Source organism: Meriones unguiculatus, chromosome 10 (genome assembly GCF_030254825.1).
Source record: "Meriones unguiculatus strain TT.TT164.6M chromosome 10, Bangor_MerUng_6.1, whole genome shotgun sequence".
Lineage (NCBI taxonomy): Eukaryota > Metazoa > Chordata > Mammalia > Rodentia > Muridae > Meriones > Meriones unguiculatus.
The window spans coordinates 115,745,738-115,767,615 of NC_083358.1; the positions used below are offsets into that span (position 1 = coordinate 115,745,738).

Consider the following 21,878-nt stretch of genomic DNA (forward strand, 5'->3'; position numbering starts at 1 on the left):
TGTTTCTTCGTTTCACTCTTAGATGTAAAAATATCCAGTGAAAGACAGGAGAGGGAGTGACGTATACTACGAGATGTGAAGAGTGGCTTAAAATGTTGTGTGTGAAGATAGTGTGGGAAAATGCACAAGTGCAGAGATGCATATTGCACATCACACACACATGCACACACAGAAAGACCCAGAGACACGGAGGTTGTTTTTTAACACCAGCTAGAATCCTACTGTCCAAAACCCACTAAAAATACCAGTTATAGCCTTCTTGTACAACTCCATAAACTATGCACAATTTTTAAAAAGTCAGTTTTAAAAGTATGTCTCTAGTAATTTCTAATGTTAAGATCCTTTGAAGAATTTGTTGCATATTGCAAAAGCATCAAGCGGCGGAATCTGTCGACCGACAGATGAACAGAATAGCAATGCTTAACACGACTGTATGCAGTGGTTCTCACAGAAGACAAGAGAAATGAATGGAAAAACGGTGTATACGTAATGCACCATTTAACATACAGTAACCATTTAATAATCAGGATACAGTTTTGAAAATGGATATGAAAGGAGACATTTAAATCTCTACTACTTAAGCAAGAAAACCAAATGTGTTATATCCTCATAACTACTCCTCTCTGTAGATGTGGCTGGATGAATTTCTCAAATGCATAATCTGCCAGCTTTGAGGACTAGTTAGTGTGAAGATAGTGAGTGAAAACGTCTATTGCTTTATCATTAAATGTGCAATGTACACATTATTTAAAAAACATATCTGAATGATGCTCATTAAGAAAATTAGTTAACAGGACACTATTCTCATCAATGCATAGCCACCAAAGTCACAGTATAGTATTTTCATAAAATAGGAGAGAATACTCCAAACTGTCTGCCAAGAAAACACTCATCACTAATTTGTATGAAATATATTGATAACTCTATTTCAGACTTCAGTGGTTAATTTAACATGGAAATTATGACCTTTTACAGATTGAAAAAAATCAAATGATAGTGACTTGAAATAATGTTTCCTTAAATGTAGTACTTCTTTGCAAAGAAAGGCAAGTATAATTAGTTTCATGTTAAGAAAATATTTGTGATAAATAATTTTTGAAAGTTAAATGTTAGAATAAACAATATGTATCAGTTGGTCCAACAACTACTCCAGATATTACCAACAAGTGCATTAATAACTGCAATTTCTATTGGATAGAAAGTGACAGACACAGTTCTAAGCTAATATGCTTCCTTCCACTCATTCACACTAGAAGAAAATGTGCAGGTTTCAGTTACAGAATAATTAGTGAAAGTAAAAATGTTCTTGCTTTCTACATGAACTGCACATCACTTTGAATCTAAGCACTGATACCTTCAGAGTGAGTGGTCTCTATGCAAGAATCGATGAGATGCTTGATTTAGACTGTCTCTGAAGGACAAAAAGAAAAAAAAAGAGAAAGGAAAGAGGATTTTACAATGGAGCTCAGGCTGACCTGAAGATGGATCCTTATTCTTCCTGTGTTCAGCTGGCTGATGCTGGGGTTTTGAGAGAGGACCACCACTCATGGATTACTGATTAGAGACATTGAATAGATCATATTAACAGGTTTGGAGACTGTCCAATCACACTTTTTTTTTCTTTTCTCCTCAAGGATGAATGTGTGTTTGTAAATACATACAATATATGCAATATAAATAAACACAAAAAAATTGTAATTTTTTTTGTTGTTGTTGCTGTGATAGATATTTACATATTCCCAGGTTGTAAATTCACAAATTCAATCATGTTTATTTCAATATTTCCTTCCATACTTTCAATAAACATTTTGAACCTTTGTGCATTCTCCAAAATAGTTAGCAAAAACCATCCACCTAAATAAAATTCTCATTTATGATGTTTAGTCTAAAGCTTTCTCCCAGAGCTTTTCTTGAAGTGATACAAAATCTAGATTTAAGTATTTTCAAACAGGTCCATTCATGTGGCTGCTGAGTCATAGGTGGTTGCTGTTTCAGTTTGACTGACACTTAGAGAAAACCAGGAAATGGAGTGTAGCCAGATTTAGAAGCTACTGGCCTCTTGGGATCTATATATTCAAACTGAAAAAAATGCAGCTTTGTGTGTTTAAACTTGTTTTTCAGGAAAATTCATTAGAAAACGCTTCCTGGAAATCCAGTAATTCTTAAAACTAAACTTGCCAAGTTCAATGACTTAAACTGTTTTGTAAGGATCAGGTGGCTTTTGCTTTGCAATGAGCATTAATCCCTTGGTAAAATGTGCATTGACTTGAAGTAAACCTTGATGGACATATGCTATGTCGAGATTCTCAGAAACTAACACAGACTGTCAGCTCCCAGTCCAGGGGGCTCCGCTCAGACAGAAGTGCTCTGGAAGCAGAAAGCCTAGGGTTCCTCTCTGCCTCATGCCTGATGTCGCAAGACTTGTTACTTAGTTGCAAGCCTTAATTTTCCAGTATCATAAAATGCACAGTATAAGATCTTTTCCTTCACACAAGCTTTCTTAGAAAACTCTTGAACAAACAAAAAAGGGTTTTTCAACACATCCATGAGAGAAAGATAGAACTTGATAATGAATTTTGTCATTCCTGGCCTGATCATCCAGGCTATACAAAGGACTCATTGACATTTAAATAAAGTCCAGTTTTTGCTTTTATAATCTTGTAATTGCTAATAAGAAAAATTAAGTGCCTCAATCCATCCATGTTCATTGTGTCCATATAAAATGTTTAATACTGGCAATAATCTTCATTAATTCAAAGAATGCTCATTAAGCTCCTATAATGCCTGAGCCCTATGCCAATGAAACCATGGGTAAACCCTGAGTCCTTCTGTCAATGAGAACCCAGTGCAAGGGGGATTTATTAATTATTTTATAACCTATTGTTTTTCTATTGTGGGGTAATTTTATTTCTTGGCTAGATGCCATGACCTTGCACTTCCTCTTTACTTTCCTTGGAAACAGAAGATAGCTAAAAACACCTTCAGTCATCCTGTTCATTTCTCATAAAATAATACTAAGGAATTAAGGTTAAGAAATATTTCTTCAAGTCTTGTAGAATCATGGCAGTGGTGTGAATCACCAGCTATGAGAAACATTATATTTCATAATCAAATTCCTTGATGAGAAAATGCTTCCTTGGTTCCCTAGCATGTTTTAAGTGAGCCACTAGTGAGTTTTATCTCCCAAGGAAGAAAACTATGTAAAAGGGAAAAGAGCTGAAAATTTAATAAATTCAGTTCTTCAAACAGATTTGGCAATGAGGGCAAGAACCCTGAGATAAATGCTGTGCTCTCTTGAGAGCGGGTTTGCCACTGCTTTGTGGAGTTGGGCTTTGCTAAGTTATTTCCCATCAAGAGAGTTAATTAACAACCGCAGTGTTTGATTCATCCTTTAAAAAGGCTCATTAGCCCACTCTTCAAGGACTGACAAATTTATCCTTACTACTTACGCATTCTTGTTTATATTTCATAATGCTATTCTTTGTTTCTCCAACAGGCTCACACTCTGATAGGGATTATGGGTTAAACTGATTTTGGAAATGGTTAAAATGGGCCAGCTAAGTATCCCTAATGTTCCACTGTTGTTCAGGCTTGGTCCTCAGGGTGGAACTGTTTAGACTGTTAGGCAGAGGTGGGCTGTAGAGATCCTTTGGAATCTCTTGTCATTGGTGACATGCCCTTAAATGAGAATAATGACCTGGTACTTTGCTCTTTTTCTTCTTTCATCTCTGGTTCATGATACAAATGGATTATTATAGGTCAAGCTTCCCACCATTTTCATCTGATTTCATTGTCAAACAGCCAGAAACATCTGGATCCTTTAAGACTAAGTCAAAAATCCTTTGACTTTCTAACTAAATTAACTCAGGTTTTTTGTTATAGTTACAGAAAGCTAATTTACCCAGGAAATGAGCAGTATAAACCAAACAATGATAACAAATGAAAATAAGAACTAGAACCCCTGCACAGATGTAGCCCATGGCAGTTCAGTGTCCAAGTGGGTTCCATAGTAATGGGAAGAGGGACTGCCTCTGACATAATCTGATTGGCCTGCTCTTTGATCACCTCCCCCTGAAGGGGGAGCAGCCTTACCAGGCCACAGAAGATGACAATGCAGACACTCCCAATGAGATTTGATAGACTAAGATCAGAAGGAAGGAGATGGGGGACCTTCCCTATCAGTGGACTTGGGGAGGAGCATTCATGAAGAAGGGGGAGGGAAGGTGGGATTAGGAGGGGAGGAGGGAGGGGTTTATGGGGGGTTACAAAGTGAATAAGGTGTAACTAATAAAAGTTTTAAAAAATTATAAAAAAAAGAATTAAAAGTATAAAAGAAAAAATGCACACACAGAGGGAGAAAGAGAGGGAGGGAAGGAAGGAGGGAGGGAGAGAGAGAGAGAGAGAGAGAATATAGTCAAAGAGAAAATACAGTATAAGAGATGATGTTGGAGTTTGGAGAAACTAACTTGGGCACCTAATGATGCTTTCAGACTTGAAGAGGCCATGTTGAGCTATTCCCCCAACCTGAGACCTACCCACTCCATGGGAGAGAGCCAACCCCTGACACTATTAGTGACACTCTGCTATATTCAGACAGGAGCCTAGCATAACCATCTTCTGAGAGGCTCCCTCCAGCAGCAGATCAAAACAGACTCCGAGACTTCCATAGCCTTTTTATCTCAACAGGAGGTCCATTATTTGTTGATTGGTTGGAAGATGGGTGAATGTCCTGTGTCAAAACCACCTTTCCATTTTCACGAGTTAGAAAAACATTGTACATAACCTCTAAACACTCCCCCAAATGATCCTAGGATGCTTTAGAGAAAAATAGAGATAAAGGCAGAATTGTAGCAGGACATGCTTCCCTGCTGCAATAGAAAACTAGGAAGTAGATACACAAAATGCATATCAGACTAACATGATCTGGAGCTCTTGAAGCTGTGAAGGCAGACCCCAGCAGTCTCAAGGTCTTTCCAAATCCACATCCTGGAGAAGAGCAATCTGAGGGTAACATTAGTTTTATTCACCTTAGCTGTCCTGAGACCCAACCTGAATATGATCCAAGAAATGATGGTCCACCCTTTATAACACAGCTGTGCATGAAGCAGTTCCAACGCCTCACATAGGCCAGCTCTGGCCCCCTTCCTGGGAAGTTCCTTCTCACGTCCTCACATTCTCAGCCCTCATAATCCCCAGTTCCCCTGATCTGTCTCTACAACAAGGCCACATCCTCCACAAGGAGAGTTCTAGCAGTTTTTGTCCTGTGGAAGTGTGCTACACACAGGGCTTTGCTGTTTCGTTAGCTGTGGGTATATATAATGACAGAGATTTCTTGGACCGTGTTGTGAGTGTGTGTGGGCATGGGAGGTTCTTTCACACACATTTCCAAAGACAGGCTCTGTTTTTTGTAGGCAAGAGAGCAGAGCATTCCAGCTATACTCTATAATGCACACAGCAAACTCTGGCTTCAAGTCAAGGACCCTGGGGTAGACGGGTTGGGAGGAGAGAAGAGATGAAGGCTCCCTCAAGCCTTGGTAATAAAAACCTAACTCAATCCACGTGGTGTTAGGGCAGTGCACACTGTGGTTTCGTGCTGTAACCATTTCAGATGTTAATTAAAAGGGATATTTGTTTGTGAATGGAAAAAGAGAGAGAGAGAGAACATGACACTCCTAGGTATGGTTGAAGAGAAGGTTTAGGGAGAAAACAGCCAGAGGCATCTGGAAGGCTCCAGAACAAACCAGGTCAGCAAGCTGAATGGGGCCATGGGACCATGGAGAGAGGAAGAAAATAGGGAACAAGAGAAGATCGAAGGACCAAGAGCACTAAGGAAACCAAGACGTCATGCAGCCAAAATGGCTGGGTTACCTACCAAAGAGAATCCGGGGGAAGGAAAATGAAGCTCAGCTCTGAGTTGTTGAGAGCAGTGGGCAGGATATGCCAGCCAGGATGACTCTGTAACAGGTACTAGTGAATAGGGACTGAGGGAAATTGGCAGCCAGAGTCCACTTTGATATGTTAAGTAAGCACCTCAACCATTTGGTCTGAGTTTCTTTGAGACCTAATATTTTGTTTGTTTGTTTGTTTGTTTGTTTAGTTGGTTGGTTGGTTACATGTGTCCTTCCTTATATCCGTGTGTGTGTGTGTGTGTGTGTGTGTGTGTGTGTGTGTGCGCGCGCCAACTATCCTTCATGTCTCACTGCAGAGAAATGTTTCCTGGAGACATCCACAACTAAGTTTACTGGTATCAGTCAGAATTATGACCACGATCTCAAGTGAGTCAGCAATTCTGCCCGGAATTCTTATTTTTATTGACGATTCACCTGTTATAGTTATTTCCACCATCTGTTACTTTTTCATCTCTGTAGTCCTGTCCTAACTCTCATCTGACAAAGTTTGTCTGATATTTTATATAAAAAGTAAAAGTGGGGAGAAAAAGTATATCCTCAAGTTCCCATCATAAAACAATTTCACCTTTGTCCCTCGCTATAAACCCCTGTAGTTGTGCATAGCGTTCCTGTGTCCCTACTTTGAAGAAACTCTTCTCTACTTTCTTATTATTTTTTCTATTTCTTTCTTGTTATTACAGTTTATTCACTCTGTATACCAGCTGTAGCCCCTTCCCTGGTCTCCTTCCAGTCTCACCCTCCTTCCCACTTCTTCCCCTATGCCCCTCCCCTCCTCCACTGATAGAGGAGGACCTCCCCCCCTTCTATCTGGCCCTATCCTATCAGATCTCATCAGGACTGCTGCATTGTCTTCCTCTGTGGCCTGGTAAGGCTGCTACTTTGTCAATAGTTGTTAATCTTTTTATCTGTGAGTACTTCCCTGAGCATACAAACATGATGATGTCCTTTTCATAATCAACCCTTACTTGATCTTCATCTTCCCTCTAGCTTCCACCAATTGCTTTGGTCTACTTTTCACAATTTTTTTTGGGAGAAATGCCATTGTCTTTTCCATCTTCCATCCTGTTCCCATTTCCTTGATTTAATAAATGCTTCTTTGACAACTTTTTCTGTTCAGTCCACAGACTGCTTCAATCAGTATTATTTCCTTGGTGATGCCATCCAATATAACCGCATTCTGATACACTTCTACCCAAGCCTCTTCTTAGAGTACCAGACTTTGTATACCCAAACTATCCATTTGACATGTGAGACTTTCAGGGCCTGTATTAATTACTTTCCCTATTGCTGTGATAAAATACTCTGACCAAAGTAGCTTGAGCAGAAAAGGATTATTTTGATTCACAGTTTGAGGATCCATCATGGCAGGGAAATTCATGTGGTAGTAGCTTGGAGCACATTGGGTCTGGGGCCAAGAAGAATACAATGATCAATGTTGTGTTCATCTGAAATCCATGACTCAATCCCAGGAAATGGCGTCTCTCATTTTTAGGACATGTTCACACCCCAGTTAGTCTAATCAAGATGTCTCTCACAGGCATGCTCAGAGGCTTTTCTCTTAGGTGATTGTGAATCCTGCCACGTTGATAATCACTATCACCCGTCACAGGGTCCAAAAAGAACAAAATATTCCCCTGGCTTTATCTTGTTTCTGCACAGATCTTCCATCTTAGTAAAAGGCAACGCTGTGCACCAGAATCCTACACAATCTCAACAGCCTTTATCTTTCTCTTCAAATACCGTATGTTAATTCACCAGGAAGTTCTATTTGATCTACTTTTAGGAAATGCATTGAATTAAATCTTTAGTCATGAAGATGATAATAGAAGCATTAACAGTTGGAAGGCAGAGTATGTGAGGAGATTCAGCAATTGGAAAGTTCAAAGAGAAACTTAAATATTGAATTAAGAATAAGAATAGGGGGCTGAGCAGATGGCTCTGTTTTTTTGATACAGGCCTGGTTTTATTATTTTTTTTGGTTGTTTGTTTTTGTTTTTTGATTGTTTGTTTGTTTGGAGACAGGGTTTCTCTACGCAGCCTTGGCTATCTTGGACTCACCCTGTAAACCTGGCTGGCCTTGAACTCACAGAGATCCTCCTGTCTCTACCTCCCTGAGTACTGGGATTACTGGAGTGTGCCACTGCATCTGGCTAATGGTTCAGTTATGAGAAGACTGACTGTTCTCCCATAGAATCCAAGTTCAATTCCCAGCACCCACATAGCAACTCAAAACTGCCTGTAACTCCCATTTCAGGATATCCAATGCCCTCACACAGACATATATTCAGGCAAAACACCAATGCACATAAAATAAAATAAACAAATTACTTTTAAAAAAGAAATTAGAAATAATGCATATATGCTAAATACATATTTTTCCATGCTCTTCACCGCTGTTGATTTTTTAGTGATTGGTTGTGGAAACTAAAAATCACAAATCACATTTGTAATTATGAAATTATCATTTAGTACTGAGACCATGAATTTATTAGTTGGATATTTCACATCACATCTTTTCTCTAATCTTTGTTTTAATTTTGTATGAATATAATATACAAACAAGCAGGCAGCAGAAAATTCATAGCAATGCCCTGAAATTGGAAAGAATAAACAAATACAACAAAGAATAAACAAATACAACGAATCCCAAGGGATGAACAGATTTTAGACAACTAGTTTTCATGACATCTTTTCTGGCCAGAGGGGTACAGAGTAAGAAATTAAAGTGCAAATTAGCCACCACCACGATCTCAGCCTCTATCAACCTAAACACATAGTCCTGAACAATACTGGTGTTTTCATGGTAGAGGCATGTGTACAGGGACGAGAAACAATTCCCAGGGACTACAGAGGAAACTTGTTCACAACAGATGTCATTTCTAATTAAGGAAAAATAATAATAATTTCATAGGAGTAACCAGCATCTCGTTGTTAAGAGTCTTGCTGAAATTTGTTCCTCAACATTATATTCTCATTCTGTCTCTCTCTTTTTTCTGTCTCTCTCTAACTCTTTCTCATGTCTCTCTACTCTATTTATATCCTCCTTGTCTTACACCTCTTCGATCCCTAACATTTTTCTTTTCTTTTATCTTTTTTATGTTTCTCCTTATATCAAACTACTTGATCATAATTTACATTTCAATATGTACTTCAGAGTCACTGATCACAAATTATTGGATAATAATCATGCAAATGCCATGCAGAATGTTGCTTTCTTCAAGACAGTCCAGTGAGTTTAGACACCTTCTGAGTTTTTCACCTGTTTATGAAAGGTCTTAGAGAAAGAGGAAAATGTTGGGGTTACTTTTTAAAATAAAATAAAAAAGTTGACTTTAACATAATTTATTTCAATTTACCAAACTTCATTTATAGGCAGAAAATATGAAATTACCAAAAGTTAAAGGCATAACTGCAAATGATGAAATATTAGTGACTTGGTAAAATCCATGATAGATAAATCAGTCCAATAGTTGAGGAGACAATCAGACTAGCAATTTACTTCTAAGATGTATTTAATCACAATGGCTTTGAGTGGATTATAATCTGTGACCAAGGGCTCCTCTGTCTCCCTACCCTACTGACTGGCATTACATTTTTAACTTAGTTTGGCCTTTGGAATATGAAGTGACAAGTATCCTGTCTTGCCATGATCCAAGAGTCCAAGACTGAGGCTTTCTAGAATAAGAGATGGAGGAGAGACCATCCAGTTAGGCAAATCCATTGTGGCTATGTAATGGAGATGAGCAGGGAATGTTGTATTGAAGCCCCCCAAGTTAGGTGTGACAGTTTGTGCCCCCAAAATTTGGTTCAGCCACCATCCTCATTGTCAGTTATAGGAACCAAATTAACAATGAAGAGCAGAAAAAAGATATGATGTTTAATGTGGTCACATTGGGAGAGGAATAAAGCAACCCAGGGGCTTCCCCAAATCTATTTTCAAGATTTCTAACTTGAGGGTAGAGTTCAAATAAAAACAGAAAATATGCATACCTAAACAATACAGCAAGACGTGGTCCCCTGCCCACCACTGTCTCAATTCTCAGTCTGGTCTTCAGGGTCCATCTCAGCAGCAAGGTCAGCTGACAGATTGTAAATCTTCTTCTAGGAAACAAATTTCTCTTCTGGATGCCTCCAGACTTCAGCCATTCCATTTTCTCTACTGGTAGATTTCCTGGGGCACTTCTAATTTCTCAGGGCCTGTCTTTTCGTAGTCTAATAGTCAAAAAGTTTGTATAAGTATCTCTTCAGAATCTATTCATTCCTGCCAGGCAGGCTAGTTGCAAAGTAATCAATATCTTAGAATCATTCCTTACCAAAGCATAATAGCATAAGATAAATAAATCATACTATTTCAAGAAATAAGCATTTTCTCTATCTGAAAAACAGAAAAAGAGACATTTCAGGTGGCAATCATGTTATTCCAAAAGATAATACAAAAGATCACTACCATGTGGATATGACCTGTCCCTTAAAGGTTCATATAATTAAAGTTAGGATAAAAATCTGCTTGCTATTGGGAGGAGCAGAGATTGCTGAGGAAGCACCCTTAAAGTAGATACTGGTGGAATCTGAAGCTCTCTCTTTATCTTTGCTTCCTGAATGCCAGGAAAAGAAGATCTTCATCTACTCACACTTCCTCTGCAATGTAGTATGCCAAAATCACAGGGTGAAGCAACCAGTGACTGAAACTTTGCAAAATCATGAGCCAAAATAAAATCTTCAGGCTTTGAGTTGTTTCTCTTAAGTGTATTGTAATAGTAACAAAACACTGTGGCTATATGCACAACATTTGCTGAAAGAGGGAGAGAAATAAAAAGGGGGAGAGAATAAGGGGGAGAGGGTGTCGAGAAGGAAAAATTCAATCCAGAGTACAGAAGGAGTAGGAGATGCCTAAGAGTAGTGGAGGGGTGAGTATGGTCACATTTCATTGCATACATGTTTGAAAGTAAAAAGGAATAAAGAAAAGAAAGCTAATATATCCATGTGTCTTTCCATAACTTAACCACAAGCATAAAACTTTTAGAAAAAATTTCCAAGGTCACCAATTTCTTCTTTGGCAATCTGCATTTTTTTATCAGTATTATTACCTAAATATAAAAGAAATATAACAGATTTATAGGTGTGGTATTATTTTTGATAAGTTTAAATGTATGCAAGAATCTTAAGTGAGATTTTTGTTGTTATTGTTAACTATGAGGTTCAAAAGAAGATTTCATTTACTTGCATAAACAAAGACCTGACATTGGATCAATTAAATTCACTTTTTAGCCAAAGATAATGACCAAAAACTACAAACAAAACAAAATAAAAAACAGAAGGAGAAAAAAAAAATATAGGCATGGGTTGAGAAAGTTTGACAATAAAATTGTACCAGAAAATGCTAATTTTTCTAAGAAATTTATATGTGTTCTATATCTAATCATGAGATTTACACTAAGATTCTGGAGAATTAAAATGATTAAAAAAACAAAACAAACAAACAAAAACATTGTATTTCCATATACGTGTCTTTTTTAGATAATATACTCCAATATACAGACATGCTGTTATTGTCTTTTACAAATTGGCACCCTGGTATAAAATCCTCTGAGGAAATTATCTAAACAGCTATACAGTCGTCCAGTGTTCAACATGATGTCAAGATACATCCACTCTGCTTGTTAGGCACTTCCATCAAATGCACGGAAATACAGGGAGATGGTATGGAAGGGGAGTTACCACTGTTGCAATGACAGCCTTCCCTTGCAAGACATGCTGTACCTCTAATTTATCACATTTTTTTATTAAGCTCATGCTGCTTTTCAAAGAAATGAAACAAATATAGATCATAACTTTAGTGAGGAGATACGCTTGAGAATAGCAGTCTTTCTTTTTATATGTAAAACACTTAAAATATGAGATTTCCTGCCTTCCACCAAATGCAACGCCAGCTGTGGGTAGTCTTCTTCTGCATCTCCAGAGCAGGAATGTGCAGGAATGGTAAGGTGTATGGTTGTACGTGACAGTCTACTGCCTCCCTCTTTCTCTCACTCACTGGCCTTAGTTCTGTCCCTAGAGTTAACATGAAATAAGTCCCATTTCTTCACATGAGAGGGCAGTTATGCTACTCTCATGTGCATGCCAATGTCTAGTTCATACATGTGGTTATTAGCCCATATCTATTCCAGGATATTAATCTACGCTTGTTTAGAACCCAAGTTCAATTACGAATTGACTAAGACTAAATTTCGCTTTGCTTGTAAATGACTATATTAAATGAGACTCAACTTGTAGTGGTAACGTCCATTTGTTAAGCATCATTTGAAGATGTTTTAGATACTTTGTCTTTCATGGACTCCATATATCACTTAGAGTATCTTAGTTAGGTTTCCACTGTTGTCATAAAACAGCACGGCCAGAAGCAACCTAATGAAGAGAGGATGTATTTTATCTTAACAGTTCAAGGGTCACACTCTCACTGAGGGAAGTTAGAGCTGAAGCAGAGACAGGAGTGTGATGGCAGAATCTGAAGCACAGGCCGTGGAGTAGCGGTGCTTACCATCTCGCGGCCCATTGCTTGCTCTCAGTAGGGCATCCATGAAAGGCTTCGTAGAATGCCTACAGGTGTTCTAATAAAAGCATCTTTTCAAATGTGATCCCTCTGTCCAGAAAACTCGAGCTTGTGTCAAGTTGCCAGCTAAAATGGGATAAACATTCATGAGAGGAAAGCTCTGAGAAGGCCACCCTACTGTAAAACATTTCTCTGTCCTTGATCAAGTCCCTTGGAGAGAACATAAAGACTCTTCGTGTTCACTTTCCTGTCATGGAGGACTTAGACAAGACTGTGTGGTTATTTTCCCAGGACTGCCCAAGCTCAGGAGCCACTGATGGCAGAAGCACACACTGGCACAAAGAGCGCCCCTCCACCTCACAGATAATGATGCCATTTTACTCTAAAATTATTTTTCACCATCTCATTTCTCATTGAAACGTGGATTCTGACTGTGATATTGTAAACATGACAGTCCTCTTAATGTGAGCTGAATTAATTGATTTATTAGGAACAAAATAGCTATGTGGGCTGGACTAAATTGGCTTATTAAGCATTCAACTGCACTAATTGCGTGCATAGTGGCCAAAGGAACAAAGGGAGGAGTGAGGAAAGAGAGGCAAATGCCTGTCAGAAGGACCCAGACTCAGCATCCCCAGACAGGGGAAACTGTCTTTCCCTCAGCAGGGCTTGAACAAAGCCTCGAGACTCCCACCAGGATCGGGGGATTCAAATTCCATGTTAGCTCAAAGAAAAACTCTCCACATGTTAGAGTTAAATCCCATTGTCCTTTTCTGCCTGTGAAGATAACTGACAAACGGTGGGAAAAGAAGAACATCTTTTATCACGGAAGACTGGGCTCTCTGAAAGCAAAGGAACTTGCCTCTGAGCTGAGACAAAGCAAGTACAGGAGAACTATAAGCAGTAATGGTTTGCAGCCTATAATAGAAAATGGGTTGTTATGGGATCTGAGGTTCATATTGCTTGCTGCTCTCCTCAAACCCAGGAGGCAGAAGTTCCTAGAGGAAAACAGGTTTATTTAAAGCCTACCTTGAAAAAAAAAATTAAAGTCTGTCTCAGCACTCTATTTGGGGTTTTGGTGGACCAAATACCTGTTATAAAAGAACGAGAAGGGCCCAGTGAGACAGGCAGGAAGCCATATACCGGATAAGGTCTTCATCTGTGACTCATTTCCTCTTCTCTGCCAGGAACATCTTTTGCATCCAGTTAGTTTTTAAAATGTAAGGAAAGACCTGACAGCAAGAAGGATGAGGGTGGGTGCCAGACAAAAGGAGCGCAGCAAAAGTAAGGGGCAGTTCCAATGAGCCCCAGTAACTAAGTAGGCTAAGGCTAATCCAGTTAGCTAAGGCTAACAAGAGGGCATCAGAACATATTTATCTATATGTTATATGGTTAGAAGCCTCCAGTATGAAGGACCTAAATGTGTAGCATAAACAACTCATTTCAAAGATTAGGTTGTAGGTTTCAAAGACTGATGTAGGTTTGAGATATTTGTATATGTGAAATAACAGTGATGATATGATCTACGATTAAGAGACGGAATGGGGAAAATGGACCAGTATGTCTGTTGAGAGTCTTCTTGGCCCTTGTGTTGTAGCCCTTCTTCCTGTAGAGTTAGAGGACAGACAACACTGGAAGGGCCACCTTAATTTCCCTCTGGTCACTGGTACATAGGAAGGGGGAAGTTTAGGGTAGCGTTTTTAGCCTATATGGCTGTTGGGGAAAGGGACTCTGGTTTCTCTGACCCATGCTGGGGAAGAGCAATTCTAGTGTCTATGGCTTGCCTCCTCTAAAGAGAAAGGTTGAAAAAGCAGGCTGCCCATGGTATAGATTTTAGAATCATGAAGAGTTGGCTTGAGTTTCTATTCTGCCATTCTCTGACTACTTTCCTAAGCAAAGATACAATATTCAACTTGAATATTTCTCCAAAATATTTGCTAAAAGTTTAATTCCCAGTTGTGTGCTATTAGATACTAGAATACTAAAAAACAGGGTTTTTAAAAATCTTTCACTGATATTCTTTTTTATTAATTTATTTTTTATTAATTACAATTTATTTATTTTGTATCCCAGCTGTAGCCCCTCCTTCATCCCCTTCCAATCCCATCCTTCCTCACTATTCTCCTGCCATGCCCCTCCCCCAGTCCACTGATAGGGGAGATTCTCCTTCCTTTCATCTGATCCTAGCCTATCAGGTCTCATCAGGATTGGCTATATTGTCTTCCTCTGTGGCCTGGTAAGGCTGCTCCCCCTTCCAGGGGGTTATTAAAGAGCCGGCCACTGAGTTCATATCAGAGACATCCCCTGTTCCCCTTACTAGGGTACCCACTTTGACACTGAGTTTCCTGGGCTACATCTGAGCAGGGGTTCTAGCTTATCTCCGTGTATGGTTCTTGGTTGGAGTATGCTCAAGTATACAACAAGGACATCTACTCAACCATGTTCATAGCAGTTTAATTTGTCATAGCCAGAATCTGGAAACAACACATATGTCCCTCAACAGAGGAATGGATGCAGAAACTGTGGTACATTTACACAATGGAATACTACTCAGCAATCATGAAATTTGCAATCAAATGGTGGGAGCTAGAAAAGATCCTCCTGAGTAAGATATCCCAGAAGCAGAAAGACACACATGGTATATACTCACTTATAAGTGGATATTAGACATATAATATAGTATAATCATACTAAAATCTGTACACCTAAAGAAACTAAGCAAGAAGGAGGACCCTGGGTAAGATGATCAATCCTCATTCTGAAAAGTGAATGTAATGGACATTGGAAAAGGGAGAAAACAGGGAACAAGACAGGAGCCTACCACAGAGGGCCTCTGAAAGACTATCCAACAGGGTATCAAAGCAGATGCTGAGTCTCATAGCCAAACTTAGGGCAAAGTGCAGGGAATCTTATGAAAGAAGGGGGAGATAGTAAGACCTGGAGGGGACAGGAGCTCCACAAGGATAACAACAGAACCAAACAATCTGGGCACAGGGGTCTTTTCTGAGACTGATACTCCAACCAATAAAAGGCAGGTTTTAACAGGAGGTTTTTATGCCATGGAGGGTAGGTATGCCCTCTCTTTGTCGCCTACACTTTCCTTCATGTTCTAACCATGATGTGAAGCCTTTGCTCCCCCTCCCTACTACCAGGACTTTAGGTATGTCACTGATTGGTTATGTCACTGAAACCTTCAAAGCTCTCAGAATAAACATTTACTCTTCAAAAACTGGGTATTTGTTACTGTAACAGAAAGCTGATTTAATTTATTTATAAAGTCTATTTGATTTCGCCATGCCTCAGTTTTATTATAACAGAGTTGTAGCAATGTCTGTCTCACAGAACTCTCCTGAGCGTCTATGACACAATACATGGAGGTGGCTCTTATAGGACCTGGCATCTCTGTGGCTATCAAAGAATCTGCATGATCTCCCCTTGAATTTTTCCCCATATACATTATCAATCTTCATCATAACAGTTATTTAGAAACATAGACTGTTAGAACGCTCTTTAGATCTCATTTATTTCAACATTGCCAGAAAATGTAAAGTCTGAGGCAGAGATTAAGCGCCCTGCCCACAATGCCCTAAAGGATTCTTATCAAAAGGAAGTGACACTTAAATTTAAGTGACTTTGCATTATATTTAGAAAAAATACTTTTCATTTATCATGTGCCTCAGCATTCATCTACAGAGCCCTGCAAGATTCATCAATTAAATTATAAATCAGTGCTGTGCAGTGGATCAGTATTAATTCTCTACTTATTTAAGAGGTATGAATCACTCACAAGAGTAATTCAAATTGTAAAATATAACCTTTATTGCAGGGAATTTGCCTATAGATATTTCTGTTAACTTGACCTGCTTCTTCCAATTCACATCTCTATGTAAAGAATCACCAGTATCACTAGGCTGTAGTCTGTGTTTTCATGACTGGATCAAGACCTCAGGAGAGCAGATTGGTACTGATTATAACTATGAGTCTATAAAGCCATACTTAGAGGGATGCTTTGGTATAATTTGTGTAAATGGGGCCAGTAGTAATTACTACTACAGAGATGCAACATTGCTTGTAAGAAATGGGTATATATATTTTATTATTGTAATACTTGAAAATAACCAGAGGGTGTGTTACCCAAGTGACACCTGGCTGATTAACCTTCCTCCTCAGTATTTTTTACATGTTTTTTTTTCCTTTTCTTTCCTTCATTCCTTCCTTCTTTCCTTTCTTTCTTTCCTTCTTTTTCTTTCTTTTTTTGTATGCATTTGATCATGGCCTTTCCTTTCCTTCTTTCCTTCCTTCCTTCCTTTCCTTTCCTTTCCTTCTTTCTTTTTCTTTCTTTTATGTATGCATTTGATCATGGCAAAAAGGCTTCCAGACAATATCAGACAGATATCTCAAATGAGAAGGCCAAGAGGAGTTATGAAAAGGTCCTTTCCATCATTGTGAACCCATCTGCATTTGTATCTTTTCTGCTGTGCTCTATAAAGAAGAGGGTGAGCTGTTCAATGATCACGTGGCATATCCAAATGTCCCAGGAGACTCTGCATAAGTCAAATGATGGTTTAAAAGGAATATTCTTCCCACATTAACATGGAAGACAAGAATGTCAACCACATCCTCTCCAAATATGTACCTCACCCCTCTGAGGAAAAAAAGGATCCTGAGAAGAAATAACAATTCCCTCTGAAGTAAAAGGGCCTCTCTGCAGACTAAGCAAAGCAAATAAAAGAAGGTAGTCATTTTGTAAGAGTGCTCAACTAGGCAAGGTGAAATGAAGGTCCCGACCCAATCTTGTTACCATAGGAATCCGACTACTATGTACTGCTGGGCAACCTCATTCATGATCTCCTCGGTTTGAACTCCTGTGGGGAAGATTGGAGCAAAAAGAAGCCTGGATCTGACTCAGGGATTATAGGGATTAGAAGTAAGCCACTGCTTATGTTGCCACCGAAAACCTTAATAGCTAAGTGCTTGAACTCCTTTGTTTGTTTAAAATATGTAATTGAACGACATTTTAAAAAAGCTTTCCTTCTGCAGTAACTGTTGGCTGGTTTTAAATCTCTTCGTGAATGTATTCTGGAAAACTGGGACAGAGTTTTCTCCTTGCTAGCCAAGTTCATGCGAGCTGAGGCTTTATGTTAGAGAATATGGAAATGTACAATAGAAACCTAAACCACCATGCATAACAGCACTTAGCAGATATGCATGTGTGCACATTTGGGGGTTCAAATATCTTCTACCTTCCTCATTTGCTTTATGTACACTATTGAGCCAACTGACAGTTTCTAATATATAATATTTTAATGACATCAACCTTTACCTTTTACCTACAGTAGAGTACTTTTACCTTTCTGAGGTCCTTAAATGAATCAATTTCATACAAACCTTTATTATGCTTTAATATTAGTTTTATCATTAAACTCTTATCTATAAGTTGCCAAAAAAAGCAGCCCTAAAAAAGATAAATTAAAATAAATAGTTTATTCTACTGGCGTGCCTGTGTTAACTGCAAACTATTTTGTTAGAAGACTATGTTGAAAATGCCTGCAATTTCCTAGGCCCTTAAGCATATGGGTAATTCCTAGCTTGATAACCAACATTTTGGCCCTAGAACAGAAGTACTAGGCATTTAATAAAAACCCCAGCATAGCTGAGGTGGAGCTCAGCAGCAGCAGAGTGCTTGTGTAGGATGAATAAAGCTTTGAGTTAGACCCAGCACCACAAAAACAACAAATGAATCAAAGCTTTCAAGGACACATTAATAAAGCAAAACAAAGCTTTGGTCTGTGTACCCACTGAAAGCCTTATTGAGAGAAATGTTTGTGTCATGGAAAGTGCGCGGGGTTGAAAACTTGAGTCACTGTCTTTATGCTCACATAATCTCTGAGTCTTGAATTCTTAATTCATAAAAATTCATATTCCTACATCTACCCAGCAACGGTCTGGTGAGTGTTGAAGGAAGTAACCAACAGAGTCTCCAGCTTACCCTTGATTTCTAATGTACCCTTCAATATTTCATAACCTTGAAAAGATTCTTAATGTTGAATGTAAAATAATTTAGTCAAATATTTCAGTGTCCTTTTGCCTGTACTAACTTGTCAGTGCAAAGATTTTATGTCATGAAGCACATACCTTCAAGCCAAATATCTCAGAAAAGTGGTGCTACAATGAAAAGTCCTCGATGTTTTTTATCCTGTGATGTTTCATTTTTTCTGATTTTTGGACAAGTTAATAAACTATTAACCATACATGTTAGTTCAAAGAAAGTTCATCTTTCTATGTGAGAAATAAACTAATAATCATTATGTCTTCTATTACCAATAAAATTGAACTGGCATTTTTATTGGTACAAAGCTATGAGTAAATCATCACATTTGTCCTCTTACCTTGAAGAATGGTTGAGAGTTCACAGAAGCATACAGTAGCAGATGACTTCACCACAAGAAAAGAGATGTTGATGATGACACTGCTTTAAGGTTTTAAACATCTCTTTCCCTGATGTTAATGGAGCATTTCACATGAACTCCCCCTTCAACAAAATAGGTAAATTAGTTACTGAAAAGAGAGTACAGTGGAAGTAAATACAATGTTCACTATGATGAACAAATACGTGATGGAGAGACAGAAAAGAGAAAACAGAGTGGAGTGAGCACTGTGGAGACAGGCAGAACTGCAGATGTGGTGGTGCTGACAGGTGAGAGAGAGGGAAGAGGTGGACAGTGGAACATGCTGCTGCCCAGCAGGCTTGGCGGGGTGGTGTGCAGTGACGAGGCCCGCTACGAACAGTTCACTCTCTGGATTAGACTTCCTTGAAGGACCACCCTACTCTGGTCCATGATGCCATCAGAGGCCATGCTTGTGTCTGTGGTAGAGGCTGCTGCTCCAGACATGATGAAACTTGAGATCCACATAGATGTTTGGGTCTGTGCTGCTGACTGAAGCCTTAGTGATGTCCTTGGGCTTTGCTGCCTCCGAGGGCCATTTTGATATGAGTGGCCTGTGCTGCCACCTAAGGTCATGGTGATGTCTAGGCCTGTGTCCAGGGCTGGGTCTGGGTCCATGATCCCATTGCAGCCAGAGGCCTTGTTCTTCTTGGTCTGTGCTGTCACCAGAAATCATGTGGAAGACCATAATCCTTGCTCCCTCTGATGGTAAAGATCAAGGGAGCTACTTAGTGATGGTATTAATGCCTATATCATCACAAACACCTCCTCCAAAGAGCCTATACAGGAAGCCAAGAATAGATTTTTTTTTTTTTTTTTAGTTCAGAACAGGATTTTTCTGTGCTGCACAGGCTGTCCTGAAACTCGCTCTGTAGACCAGGTGCTGGCTTCAAACTCAGAGATCCACCTGCCTCTGCCTCCCAAGTACTGAGATTAAATGTGTACACCACCACCTCCTGGCAAAGAGAACTCTTATAAAGTGTGATAAGGATGTTGCAATGTAGCTCTCTAAAACTGATGGTGTTTAGGATGGATGCAGAGGGGAAGGACTCAATTCTGTTTAAGGGGGAGACCACTGAGAAATTGACCATACTCTAGTGAGTATATAGATAACACAAACTGGATTTTTTCTTTTTAAAGTTTTTTCTTTTTATTTTTTGGGGGGGAGGTCACAAGTATGGGGGATAGACATGGGAGGAACAGGAAGAGAACATGATCAGTGTGCATGATGCAAAATTCCCAAAGAATAAATGAGAGAGAGAGAGAGAGAGAGAGAGAGAGAGAGAAGAGAGAGAAAGAGAAGCAGAATATGATGGAATTTTTTTTCCCATAATCTGACTTTCAAAGATTTGTCCCTCTAACAACCAAGATGTTTTCTCTAGACCCTCTGCAGACGTGGGATATCTGTCACGGGCTGATGGGACCTATGTCACTAAATCAGTAGTTTCTGGTACCCGAAGATGCTAAAAAGTTGACCACTAAAGGAATGATTAGAAGGGATCTTTATTCCTAAATGATTAGGAATCCCTAAATCAACTGTATTGTATGCATTTCACCTGTAGTTTTTAAAGGAGTAAAGCCATTTCCCTCATTTTTTTTTACTAAAAATAAATTCTTAAAAAAATATAATATATTTTGATTATGGTTCTCAATCCCCAGTTCCCCCAAATGATTGCCATGTCTCCACTCACCCAAATCCACACTCTTTCTTTTTCTCTCTCATTAGTGTACAAACAAGGATCTAAAAAAATAGTAAAATAAAACGAGATAAAAACAAACAAGCAAACAAAAAGAAATCAAAGAAAAAGCACAAGAAACGCAGATGCTGAGACAAACATTCACATATGCAGAAAACCTATGAAAAACAAAGTTGGAAAACAATATATAAGCAAAAGATTTGAACAAAGAGAGAGAGAAAAAAGCTCAGACAAAGCATTATGAGCAAAACAAAAACAAAACATACCTTGTTTCCAGTTCCGTTTGTGTTGGCCGTCAATTGCTGGACATGGGGCCTGCCTGGAGTGTGGTTCCTGAACCCAGTTAGGCTCCATGGAGAAAGCTAATTTTTTCTTTGAGGGCAGTTATCTGCTGCAGAGGGTGTCTGAGATGCAGATGGGGCTTTTCGTCTGCCTCCTTCTCAGCCCTGGCTTTGACCCGTGCAGCACCAGCGCATGCTGCTAGTCTTTATGCCTGCATTTTGATTTGTTTCTAATATTGTGCGTGTAGTTTAACCTAACGACCTAGATACGGTACTGGTGGTGATCAGGCTTCATTCTGTTCCTGCTTTATGGACCACTCTTAGCAGCCTTGAACTTATTCAGCTTTTTGATTGTTTGTTTTGTGTGGCCTGGAACTCACAGTCCTGCTGCAGTTCCTGGAATGCTAAAATTTCAGCAGTTCAGTGACACTATGCTCAGCTTAACTTCTGTTTCCTATCAAATGAATTCTAGGTATGCTTATAGCGAAAGAGACAGAGATAGAGAGAGCGAGAGAGAGAGAGAGAGAGAGAGAGAGAGAGAGAGAGAGAGAGAGAGAGAACAAGCTGTCGGAGGTTCAAAAGTACCAGATAAAGTGGAAGTTTCAAAGGATGAGTAATCCTGAGACTGACTGTCACTAGCAACCTCAACATTTGTAGAAAACCAGGAATGCTCTATGGGTTGGGCTGGACTGAAGTATGGCTACATTATCTTAGCAAAGTTTTCAAACAGAGCAACTGGCTAGTCTCAGCTATCCCTGTCATTTAGGTGTAATGTTTGCCTTTGGAGTGCTTGTGTGTATATTCAATAACTATGCACACACACACTCACACAGCACACACACACACACACACACACACACACACTATATATATATATATATATATATATATATGCATGTGTGTGTGAGATGTGAGGTCTGTACTTTCCTCCACATTGATATCTAAGAGCAAAGGGCAGCAGGCTTTTACATTTCTCTTCACAAAGAAGTTACAAG

General features: G+C 39.1%; 1 long non-coding RNA gene across 2 annotated transcripts; it reads right to left on the bottom strand.

The window, feature by feature from the left end:
* Positions 1–8,428: 8,428 nt before the first annotated feature.
* Positions 8,429–19,113, bottom strand: LOC132657099 (uncharacterized). 2 transcript variants are annotated; one of them, XR_009594927.1, is made up of 4 exons: positions 18,849–19,113; positions 12,448–12,585; positions 9,900–10,121; positions 8,429–9,183 (listed from the first exon to the last, which is right to left on the bottom strand). It is a non-coding gene; the product is annotated as an uncharacterized LOC132657099 (long non-coding RNA). The 2 variants fall into 2 exon arrangements; XR_009594926.1 differs by lacking the exon at positions 8,429–9,183 and having other exon boundaries at positions 9,772–10,121.
* Between the last annotated feature and the right edge of the window lie 2,765 nt (positions 19,114–21,878).